Raw genomic sequence first — 13,183 nt, forward strand, 5'->3', positions numbered from 1 at the left:
TGACGTCTAAAAGATATCTAATAGATGTCTATTTCAAAATCTTGGTAGATACGATAACGATATGTTTAAGATCTAACCTGTCAAATTTGACATTTGCGCGAATCTGGAGATACTCTTGAACGATTTCCACAGGATATGACTTAGAGATCCAATTCACATCTAATAGATATCTTACTCTATCTAACGTAAAAGTGACATTGGTTGCTCGAATTGCGCTGCACAAGAGAACTAGTTGATATCTAAACTATAACGTATCTAGAATGGATCTAGTACGTCTCGTCTCTTGTGAATATCTCTCTCTGCTTAGCCTTAAGGTTGACTGGTAGAGAATGCCTTATGGCATTAAGTCCGCCTTTTGTACTATAAGGATTTCTTTTGTGCAATAAAGATTAAATAAATAAATAAATATCTTGAAGTTCGAATACGGCAGTCTGTGATTTAACTTAACGCCGCTTCTTTGCTTTCTTAACACTCAAAGCGGCACCACAAGGAATACTGTCGCGGCTCAATGCAAAACGGCCTCTTTGTCCTCTGTTGTCCTTTTTAATTCGTGACTTTTATGCGTCAAAGTGATTCACTTTAACATTTCAAGCTCCGACTTACATTCACCATCACCTCTATTTCTATAAACATAAGGCTTATTTTTCAAAACCAGGGCAGTTTAAGAGTTAACTGCACTAAAATGAGCTAATGTTTTTATTGGAAGAGACCGCGATGACAAAAAGCTGAACCGTAAAAGGCAGATTGAGGCAGTTACTTACAAAAAGACGTAACTCAATATAAAATTGGTACAAACATAAGTCTTTTTGGAATAGTCGGTTAGATTGAGATGCGAGTTCCTGAAATCGAGCCGGGTTTTAAATGTCGTTGTATTTTGTCGGTAGGTCGATTGCACATATAAATTGTTGACGACTTTGTGTTGAGATTTGGGTCGGATTTAATTAAATCCTTGTCGGTTTTTAGGGTTCCGTAACCAAAGGGTAAAAACGGGACCCAATTACTAAGACTCCACTGTCCGCTTGTAGGTCTGTCTGTCACAAGGTTGTGTCTTATGAACCGTGATGGACACATGAAAATTACACAGATGACGTATTTTCTGTTGCCGCTATAATAACAAATACTAAAAACGAAACAAAATTAATATTAAATTTAAGTTGGGCTCCCATACAACAATCGTGTTTTTTTGCCGTTTTTTGCGTAATGGTACGGAACCCTTCGTACGCGAGTCTGATTCGCACATGACCGCTTTTTATAGTTAAATATAAATTAATAGATTAACGAGTTGAGTGTGGGAATAACGCCTTGAGCCGTTTTACGAAATAACAATGCATATTTAAATTGGACGTTGGGCTACGTAAAAAGTTAAATACCTACCTTATTTACAAGACTCACTATTTTTTCCTTGAAGATAAGTTTTACAAAATAGTTTCCATGCAGATTGATAATTTGACAAAGTGAAGGGTACCTATAGGTACCTATTACAGGGACCTTATAGGTACACCCTAGACTCGGCAAACGTAGTGTAGGACGCCCTCCGACCAGGTGGGCTGACGATCTGCGAAATACTGCAGGCAGATGTAACCAATGACAGCGTGCTGCAGAGAATGCAAAAGAAAAGAGAAATTTTGGATACTGTAAAGATTAGGAAACTGCAGTACTTTGGTCATATATTACGAAATGACAAATACCACCTCCTCCATCTGATAATACAGGGGCAAATCCAAGGTAAACGAAAATGTGGAAGAAGACGAACCTCGTGGCTCAAAAACCTCAGGTGCTGGTTCAAGATGAGCACCAGATCGCTGTTTCGAGCTGCAGCGTCAAAAGTGAAAATAGCCCTAATGATAGCCAACCTCCGGCAGGAGACGGCACCATAAGAAGAAGAAGAAGAAGAAGCAGGCAGATGCTGGATGTGGCAAGCTGAGGACAGGGCGCTCTTTAGGGGAGGGCTATGTCCAGCAGTGGACTAATATAGCCTGATGATGATGATAATGATGATGAGGATGACTTATAGGTAACTGTAGCAGGTACAGTACTTTTAATAATCCCTACTAATCCCTGATAATAATAAAATTGCTATAGTACCTACTCTGTCGGTCTGTCTGTTAATTGTCACGCTTAAACCGCTGAACCGATTTAGATAAAATTTGGTATGGGGATATTTAGTTTGAGGCCCGGGGAAGGAAACTTTTACCAGTCATTATCATCGTTCAACGCAGACGAAGACACAGGCAAAAGCTAGTTGGCTATAAGAAACTATAAATAATATTATTATAATGTACCTAATTCATTGATATTAAAATGTATTCATATTTAAACGTCAAATAAACGATTAATCGCAATCAAAATAACTAAGACATACTTACCTACTTTTAAGATGTATGGTGTTTGAACATTAAATTAATTCATAAGTTATTAATAACTTAATCTGTATGAATTTATTTGATTTATCAACTTTATACGAGGTCACACGAAAACCTTTTAAAATTCCATTATAATCTCAACAACATAATTGACCTCCTAGAGTTAATGTTTCAATTACAGTAACAAACCATAATTTGGAATCTAACAAGTCTCGCTTCCGTTAAAATTGTTAAAACATGAGAAAAGTAATTAAAATGTCCAGTTACACTATAAAACTATGCTTCATATACTTTACAAAGTTAAACGATATTGAGCTTTAAGACAGGAAAGTTAATCTCAGGCAAATTGTAACAAAAATCACATGCATATGTAACAAAGCTATTTTACCATCTAAAAACCTTAACAATACCCTGACATAACCTTTAAACGGAGCGACAGAAGGGACAAAATACTATTTATTAATTTTTGGTAATTGTAAAAGAAATCTTTGTATATTTACAAACTTATTTTACCATCATAAAAATATTTTGTTTCCTTATTACCTTCCCGTAGAGTTCAATTTGGAAGCGTTGTAGTTTTTGGGAACGTAAAAACAACAATGTTATTTCCATATCAATATAAAATCATGAGAAATGAGGAGTCGAGTTAACAGTGTGTTAACAGCCTGAATAGGCCATAAATAAAACAAAACGACTTGTTACTTATAATTAGTTGTGTCGAAATTCACATTCATTGTTTGTTTTCCATTTTGGTAGTAGCTACTTATACTTGTAATAGCTACAGCATAGAAGGTACTCACTTACTCATACGTCCCACAGAAGAATTAACACTTAAAATAAAAGAACCTATATTTAAGGTGCATGATATTGCCCATTTTCAAAATTACCTCGCTTTCGAAGTTACCTACCCTAATGCATTTTTTTAGCTAAATCCCCCTTTGTACCTTCGACTGTACTATCCCAATCCAACACGGAATGGACCCCATCCAACATTTTTCTTTTTTTAACAAAAAGCGAACGTATAAACACTGTCGGCGTTTTCGTACAGGCGCAGTTAGCACTCTGGTATGAGGCTACCGGGGTTCGCTATGTCAATATGTAATGTGACGATGTGGATTTCGGGACAGAAAGAATTCATCGCGTTTTCACACTGGCATATCGTCGGCTAAGGGCCCGATTCGGATTTTGAAATAGATATCTATGTATTAGATATCTTTTAGACATCACCAAGATACGATAACGATATGTTTAAGATCTAACCTGTCAAATTTGATATTTGTGCGATTCTGGAGATACTCTTGAACGATTTCCACACGATATGACTTAGAGATCCAAATTGATCCAATTCACATCTTATAGATATCTTACTCTATCTAACGTAAAAGTGACATTGGTTGCCCGAATTGCGCTGCAAAAGAGAACTAGTTGATATCTAAACTATAACATATCTAGAGTGGATCTAGTACGCGTCGTCTTTTGTGAATATCTTGAAGTTCGAATACGGCAGTAAGTTAGTTAAGTTACTCTGTAAATGACAAAAAATAGTACATTACTACAGAGGCCGGGACCAAAGGGGTTGCCGGCCGAAGACATATAGACGGCCGAGCGAAGCGAGGCCGGATAGGTCTGAGCGCGGGCAACCCCATTTCCCGCCAAGGTATGTATAGTGCTTTTCTCAAACATGCAATGAAATAAATAAAATAAAAAATCCACGAAACCCAAGTTTTATTTATAGAAAAAACTAAAAGTAAACTACACCCAAAATATAACCAACACGTACCTATATAATTATCACGCGTATGTTTTACACGAGTCGTGTATTTTTACTACCCGTATATTTTCATGTATCTTTGATTTTTTCGCCTTGTATCCGTCTGACTGTCGTTTTCGTCACAAAGGTTTTACATAGTCTTTCATGTTGATATCATGTTTCACATACATCGTTGCTTTATGCATGGAGTAAATAAGTATAATTTCCACAGTGTTGACGAATTTGTAGTTATATTCATTTAAAAATATGCCACAAAACTGTTTCTAATTAACTGTAAGCCATTTTTCTTAGTTTCTCTATTAATAAAATTGTCATAAGCAACCATATACATACTTCGTGTTTGACTTGGCGGCAGAGGCAGCAAGTTATTTAAAATCAATTCTGCTTACGCTGCCAATTCCAACACCTACGATTACAATTAATATTAATTTCATTATTTCGTCGGAACTCATATTAAAGTCAAAAAATCAACAACGCACCATAAATCCAATAAAACAGAATGAATATTATTCAACTTTACCTCCATAACAATTTAAAAAAAATAACTACGCGTGTTTGAGTAGACCTTTTTACCGCTAACGTTTAGATGAAATATTTTAAATGTTTTTATTTGTGTAGTTAAATTTATAATTTAAAATTATAAAATTATAGAATGTATTATTTCTTAAGTTCATGTTGATTTTATACAAATAAAACTGCAAATTATAGCAAACATTGTTTTTTGTTTTTTTTATAGGCGTAGTGGCAGAGTGTCATTACGAACCAAAGCAATTTATTTTTTTAATGGATGAATGCCACGATGCTGTGTCACAAATATCTGTGAAATGAAAATTAAAAAAGAGGACTTTGCCGGCCTAGGCCTGCAAGATGTGTATGAAATTCCATTAACGACCTTTTGTCCTAGCCGCACCTGAAACGTCATACTTCGCAGCCTATTATAAGGAACATAACATCAATATTTCATTGCATGTTTGAGAAAAAAATATAACTACGCGTGTTTGAGTAGACCGTTTTACCGCTAACGTTTAGATGAAATATTTCAAATGTTTTTATTTGTGTAGTTAAATTTATAATTTAAAATTATTAAATTATAGAATGTATTATTTATTAAGTTTATGTTGATTTTATACAAATAAAACTGCAAATTATAGCAAACATTGTTTTTTTGTTTTTTTTTTATAGGCGTAGTGGCAGTGTCATTACGAACCATAAAGCAAATACTGCCTCTAGTTTTTTTTAATGGATGAATGCCACGATGCTGTGTTACAAATATCTGTGAAATGAAAATTAAAAAAGAGGACTTTGCCGGCCTAGGCCTGCAAGATGTGTATGAAATTCCATTAACGACCTTTTGTCCTAGCCGCACCTGAAACGTCATACTTCGCAGCCTATTATAAGGAACATAACATCAATATTTCATTGCATGTTTGAGAAAAAAATATTTTCACTATAAAATATACATACACCCCAGCGTAAAGGTTTTTCAGAATGTTTTGATCGCATTGAATTCACTAAAATTAGGATACTATGGCCGAGCAAACAATTTTGTTAGTAGAACAAGGCACAAAATTCAAATTTTCAATGGAACGATAACCCTTCGTGACTACATTTTTTAAATTTGCCGCGTTTTTGGACTAACGTAAATGGCTTCATAGACTTTATTTAAGCAACTTTTATCAGTGTTGATACATTTTAAGTTTCAGAATTCATCCCAACGGAAAGTCGCCCACCATTACGACAAATAACATAAAAAGTCGGTGTTTTTGGGACACTATTAGCGAGCTCCGTGTTTAAAAGCTACCGGGCTTCGCGTCAATGTTTGTCCTTTAGCGTGGACACAACAACTTAGGAAGGCGGTGGGAATGGGCCCTTTTTGCGGGGCCATTAATGTGACTCATTGAGACTTAAGATTGTAGAGGTCTCAAATTCTCAGGAGACAGGTAATAAATAAAAAAAAAAAAAACCAACGCAATAAAATGGATGAACTAATTTTGATAAAACATGCCTAAGAACCAGCGCTCAAAAACTTGCCAGTAAGCCATCCAATTATTACACTTTGAAATATAGTGATTGTGTTACTAAGTGATATTATACCCCTTAAAGAAATGGTAGCATTTAATATGTTAGTTACGCCAGTTTCGGTCACTTTACAAATCAAATTCACTCCTTCACAAAAAACATAATCTAGAGCGAGTCAGGGGACACTGGAATTTTCTTGCAAAGTGTACCCGTTTTGAGTATATGAAAAACATTTAAAGTCAGGGTAAAGGAAGATGTTTGAACATCGATAAATGCCTAGACACATGATGGCACAGTGAAATGTCATTAGAACCTTAGAACAAACAGTGAACATCCTTACCAAGCGCCGCGCTGCGGAGGTTCTCTTACTAATCACTTGCACACACAATCTTAGTCCAAAGATGCCGCCGAATGTGTGCAAGCCTTAATACATCTATTTAAAAAAAACAAAAGTCTTAAATCCAATAACATGCCAATCAAATTTCAACCAAAATACTTTAGAATAGAGATCAAAACTCATTGGTAGAAAACACTGAGTTGGTTGACGATTTCGAACGGACGAGTTTCGAAATTTAAAATGAGAAACGTCTGAACTCCAAAGCATTAACGTTTGACGTGAAACTTTTTTAATTTTCTTTTTTTTTCTTTTAAACGACTAATGTACACTTTATGTTTAAATACAGTGGGACCACCGTCGGGTGTTTGTCGAGGCTTTTACAGATCTTCAGTAATAACAATATGTTCAACGTTAGGCATAAAAGAGTGATGGTGGTAACCTATGTTTATGGGTTAGCGCTTTTAAAAGCAGTGCGGTTTTGACGCTTGAAGACCACCTACTGGCTTTTGCTTGAGATAGATCCACTAATTTTAGAGAAGCATGTATTATAAGAACTCATACTACTACTAGGTACAAGGGTAAGTACAGTCATTAAAATCTCTTTTCTTACTGTCAACTTCTGAAACTATCACAAAAAAATATATTTTGGAACCATATTTAAACCAGATAAAAAGTAATATAATGGGTCCTAGTTCAGAGCCTTGTGGAACGCCACACAAATAAAACTGTAACTCCATTTCCATTTTTTCACCGTTCACCCTTTCAACCCTACGCTCATTAGTCCTGCCGCATGCATGCATAATTTAGACGCAGCACTGCGCCCGCCCTAACGAGGTCGCGCACAAATTGCTGACAGATTATCACATTACCTATTAGACCTAGAGTCTCTATGGGCTAGAATTACCTGGAATAGTCGCTCGACCTTAGTAATTAAAGCTATCATATGTATCGTACTTTCGATACAATTAGATATTCACTTATAGTCCTACATATCTATTAGTTACGAGTACATAAGTTCTGGCATTGAGAATAATAATAATATTTAGATTAATACATATTAAGTTCTATCCTGTGTTTGTAAATGTGTAAAAGGGAAATTGGCAAACATTATAGTAATTATTAGATAAACACAGAAAATTATTTAAGTAAAGATAAAAAAGGGGAGAAAAACTTAAATTTATTTCAAAAAATATGTATAAATAAGCAGATAAAGATAGTTACATGCCATGGTAGCCATTTATGCCAAATCATTCTGAATCTTATTGTTGAATTACCATTGTAGTTGGCTTGAGCAATAGGAGTTTAGATACTAGGCCTATATATGTATAACAGTTCTAAGTAGGTAGCCCTGTTTTGAACTACAATCTACTATCAAAGAAAAATATACTCCTTACGATTCTGTTAATGAGTCAAAGTCTTGGAGGCCTATTTCTTTGTAAAAAACATAATTTAATTTTTCACAAAGTTCATTTAAAACAGTATCTTACTGTATATTGCTATATTTATAAACATCTCACCATTCCGTCGGTTGTCAAGGAGCCCGCTAATTTGTTTTGCAAATTGAGGGTGACGCAGCCAAAACAGCGTTGTTTACCGTACCTGACTTTAAAGACGACCAGTATAATCTTGACCTCTTGTTATATATAGTTATTGGGTATCTGAGGTTCTAGTTATATTAAAATTTATAGCTGAGACAAAATATTTTGCAAATAGGCAAGGGGCTGCTCAGGGGACTGCGATAACATCATTTATTATTAGTTCTTTAAGATTCACGATACCTTTGATTGTAAGCTGTGTTGATATGGGGTTTATTTACAGAACGTTGAAACGTATTTGGCGTAAAAATTGTGAAGTATTCTCGATGTTCGCTTCTTGAAATATTGTTTTTAAATAATTTGAATTACCTTAAGATAGTCTTTCGACTACCTATGTTCTAGAACAAATACGAGTGTGTTGAATCGATAGTATGTTCATGACAGCAATAAACCTGTCCTTATAATAAGCTACCAGCATATTTGAGAATAACTACTGATTGCAATAATTAAGTGATTCGTGTGAATTAGGTATATGTATATATGTAGGTCTACCCTTAGGAGACCAGGTGGTTGGTAAAGAACCACTTTTCTAGTGGAAGGTAGCAGGGTTTTGGGGCTAAACTTGTATATATATATATATATATATATTGTATTGTATTGTATGTATGCTAGTATGTATTTTATGTATTTTATTCGATAATATTATTTATGTATTTTATGAGTTGACAATACGTTAGTTTACTTTTTCTAAATATTACTGTACATCCCGTAAGTTTGTCTATCTGACCTGACTGGAGTTTTCCTCTCATCTAATCGAAGGTTAGCTGGAAGAGATCCCTTATAGGGATAAGTTCGCCTTTGTACTTCCATTACTGTAATTTATTTTTGTAAACCTGTGTTGTGTACAATAAAGTGATTACTACTACTACTACTACTAAAATTAGTTTATATTTATAACTATCTTTTTATAACTATTTATCAGTTCAACTACACAATCAACTTTAATTAGGTATTTATAGGTTTGTCGTGTTGGTAGGTGACTAGCATATTTTTTCAATTATTAACGTATGAAAACTCTTCATTATACATACGTGTATTCATCGCAGATTATGTTGTGCTAACTGCAAACTGTAGTTCCATAATGACCTCGAAGGTCGGTAACGGGGGTGCCTTGGAACTCCCAAAATCACCGATAAGACCTAAACTGCCTAGGTAGCTGATAGGCTTAGGGTGTGCCGTGAGAAACGACATCTGTTCGGAGTGATACCAGTATCTTTAGAAATTACTCGTATTTGGAATATTTTCAATTTCATAAGCACTTATAAAGTATTAGTAGTAAATTAAATACATATGAACCTCTAGAAAATGGCTGCGTTTTGAATATATTTTCTCGAGTAATGTAGAAAACTAGATGTTTTGGCAATTTACGTGTTCTATTAGAGGAATGAGAAAATTAAGCAAATAATTGTTTAAATAAAACATCCTACGAATGTTTTAATTTTTGTTGTTCTTCTAAACTAAAAATTGACGTAATCTTTTGCAAGTATGTAGGTATTAAGTTAAACACATAATACATATTCTATTGAACTTTAAGAAAAATAATTATTAGTTAGTAAAATCGTAAAACCCTGCAAAACCTGTAATATTAGAATTTTAGTTTCATGGAAAATTCGTTTTATTTAGTAAATATATTTCAAAACCGAAACCCAACAAAGGACCGATGACTCCTCGTCATGTTTGCGAATCAGGCTTGATTAACAACCGCCCCTGAATTAATAACTGCGGTAATTGAGATGTTTGCATAGATGGGGTCGCAACCCTTATTATTTGAGCAAGGATTCGTATTTAGTCATCCGAAATTTTGCTGAGACGATGGCTTCCTATTATACTCTTTTCATTTCCTAAAAGGACTTAAGGACCTAGTATAGCTCCCTGAGATACGCCCTAGTAGAAAACGGCAAAGTATACATAAAAAGAGGTATAGCTGTGTGTGTTGGAAGGGGTAAATGTCGTCGCAATAGTGTGCGTTGGTTTAGGATAATGGATTCAAAAGTGATGAAATTTGAAGTTTGTAACCGTAGATATTTAGATAATTATGTATGTCGAAGGGCTGTCTATGATCCGAAAAGCTCATTGGTAAGTTCAAATTTGGTTTTCTAGGATAGTGTCAAGGAAAATGCACGAGATATCTTTTTCACGGTTTTTTAAAGTGACATTATTAACTTTACTTCGGCTATAACAATGATAATTTAAGTTATGTTGCAAATATTTACCTATCCCTACTTACTAATCAGGAAAATAAATTCTGATAAGTTCTATACGATTTTTTATCTGTTGTGTAACTGCATACATACAATAAGAAGTGTGTGTCGGGATACCTATATCCTTACATCCATTAGGTTAGTATATGTATGTTTGCGTGACCGCGCTCTGCTGTCATTAGTTACCAGCATCGTGACGTGCCCCGTCGCCCGGACGGGTTTAATAATCCCTTGTGCCTACACGTACTTAGAAATATTAACGAGATTAACTGTTTGAAATTACAGATTTACAGGGACCAAAATATTATAGCGTTCATACGTATACGATAACAACGGTACATACTAGGGCTCGCGGTCGTGTCCGGGTTTCGTGTACACGTGGTCGGTACCCGTTTCCGAACTACACGTACACGGTTTTCTGACCCGTTCTGCACGTGTAGTCGGGTACACGTGTAATTAAGATCCGTGTATCCGGGTACCCGTGTACCCGTGTACACGGCGATACGGACCTTAAATACACGCGGGCCTAACCTGTCCTTGGCGTGTAGCGGAGATTGAAGTAATGTATACAGTTTTAAATAAAACAAAGGTTCAGGTTCAGGAGCTCCGATTGTTTAGCAGTTTTATTTTATCGGATGTTCAATGTGATTGATATGTGTTGTACCAATTTAATTGATTTTCACCTCAGCAGCTCGAACAAGGGTACTATGCTACTTAATAAAACCGGGCAAGTGCGAGTCGGACTCGCGCACGAAGGGTTCCGTACCATAACGCAAAAAAAGGCAAAAAAAACGGTCACCCATCCAAGTACTGACCCCGCCCGACGTTGCTTAACTTCGGTCAAAAATCACGTTTGTTGTATGGGAGCTTCACTTAAATCTCTATGTACTCTGTGTTTAGTATTTGTTATCGCGGCAACAGAAATACATCATCTGTGAAAATTTCAACTGTCTAGCTATCACGGTTCGTGAGATACAGCCTGGTGACAGACGGACGGACGGACGGACGGACGGACAGCAGAGTCTTAATAATAGAGTCCCGTTTTATCCTTTGGGTATGGAACCCTAAAAACAGCGAGCAAAATTCGATTTTCATCATCATCATCATCATCATCTCAGCCATAAGACGTTCACTGCTGAACATAGGCCTCCCCCTTAGACCTCCATTCGTACCGGTTGGAAGCCACCCGCATCCAGCGTCTTCCGGCGGCTTTAACAAGGTCGTCCGTCCATCTTGTGGGTGGACGTCCTACGCTGCGTTTGCTAGTCCGTGGTCTCCACTCGAGCACTTTTCGACCCCATCGGCCATCTTCTCTGCGCGCAATGTGGCCTGCCCATTGCCACTTCAGCTTGCTAATCCGGTGAGCTATATCGGTGACTTTAGTTCGTCTACGGATCTCCTCATTTCTGATTCGATCACGCAGAGAAACGATTCGATTTTGCTAAAGGAAAATATAACATATTCCGTTCGTTGTAGTTTCAGTAAGCATAACTATCTACTTTTTTATTAGATAATCATTTAAGTTTACTTTAATTATTAAAAAAACTACATCAATGAAGAAAATTAAATACCTATCAATGAGGTCAACGGTTACTAAGATATTGTTAATTTTAATCTTATGATTATTAAAACAAAGTGCACTTACCTACCTATTATTGACATCACCAATCAATCCGGTAAAACTGCAAAGTAGGTAATGAATCTTCCTAGCCTCCCACATATTCAATCGTATGTCTTCATAGCACGAATCTCCGCTACACGAGAGTGAAGGGTCGAACCGGCGGGTAAATAAGATCCGTTATTTCGTGTATCCGTGTACCCGTGTACACGGGTACCCGTGTAAACGTTTCCGAATCCGGGCGGGTTCGTGTAGTTCGGGTTCTTAAGCCCGGCGGGCTTAAGAACACGGGTACCCGTGTCAGCGTGTAACACGTGTATCGGGAGCTCTAGTACATACAGGGTCATTTTTGGACCGTTAGCCATATTGTGCGAGGTGATTAGGTAGCCATACTTTTTCTATGGGACCAACTTCGAAATCACAATTTTTTTTTTGGCCGTTTCATACATTTTGGTCGGGTGGATGCCGACGTTTTCTATGGGAAGGCCAAATTTTTTTTCGGGATTTAGGGGTTGGTCCCATAGAAAAGATGATCTACCTAATCACCTCGCACAATATGGCTAACGGTCCAAAAATGACCCTGTGCAAGTGTGCAGGTACCTACCTACATATTTTCCTACCCTTAGACAATATTAACAGAAAAATCACAGAACGTATTTTTGCTTAAAAATGATACAAAATTTCATTTACCATGATGGACTGATATGGTAAGATATCTTGGGGGCCTAGTCAAGTTGACCATCGTCTGCAGAAAACGAAACGAAACGCTAAGATAAACGTAAAAAGGTAATGTTTGGAAATGATAGCGTTTCGTTTCGTTTTCTGCAAACGATTGTCATATTGGCTAAGCCCCCTGATACATATATTTAAAACGCCAAACACTCAACGTCATATTTTATTCAAAATCAACCTATACATACAAAATTGAAGTAGCAATCATTTTTTTTCCAACCGTTCCGCCATCTTTACATCCACCCATAGCAATTAACCCTTCGTCTGTCGCAGCCCTTTGTTAACCCTATAATGCCCCTTTATGTCAACTGTCAGCTGAATTAAAAGTGGGTGTATTTTTTGATCCGAAGGGGTTGAGAGGCTAATAACAGAGTATGGAGTGACAGTAGTTTTGTATGAGTTGAAGTATGTATTATTTAGGGATAAATATGTGGGATTACAACGAACTTATATGTATAATAGGTATGGAGAATAGGCAATTTTGGCTTGTTATAATGGTAGGTACTTATAATATTTATTATACAACTGTTGACAGCCAATGATGAGC

This window comes from Cydia fagiglandana, chromosome 12, assembly GCF_963556715.1.
Source record: "Cydia fagiglandana chromosome 12, ilCydFagi1.1, whole genome shotgun sequence".
NCBI classification, from domain to species: Eukaryota; Metazoa; Arthropoda; class Insecta; order Lepidoptera; family Tortricidae; genus Cydia; species Cydia fagiglandana.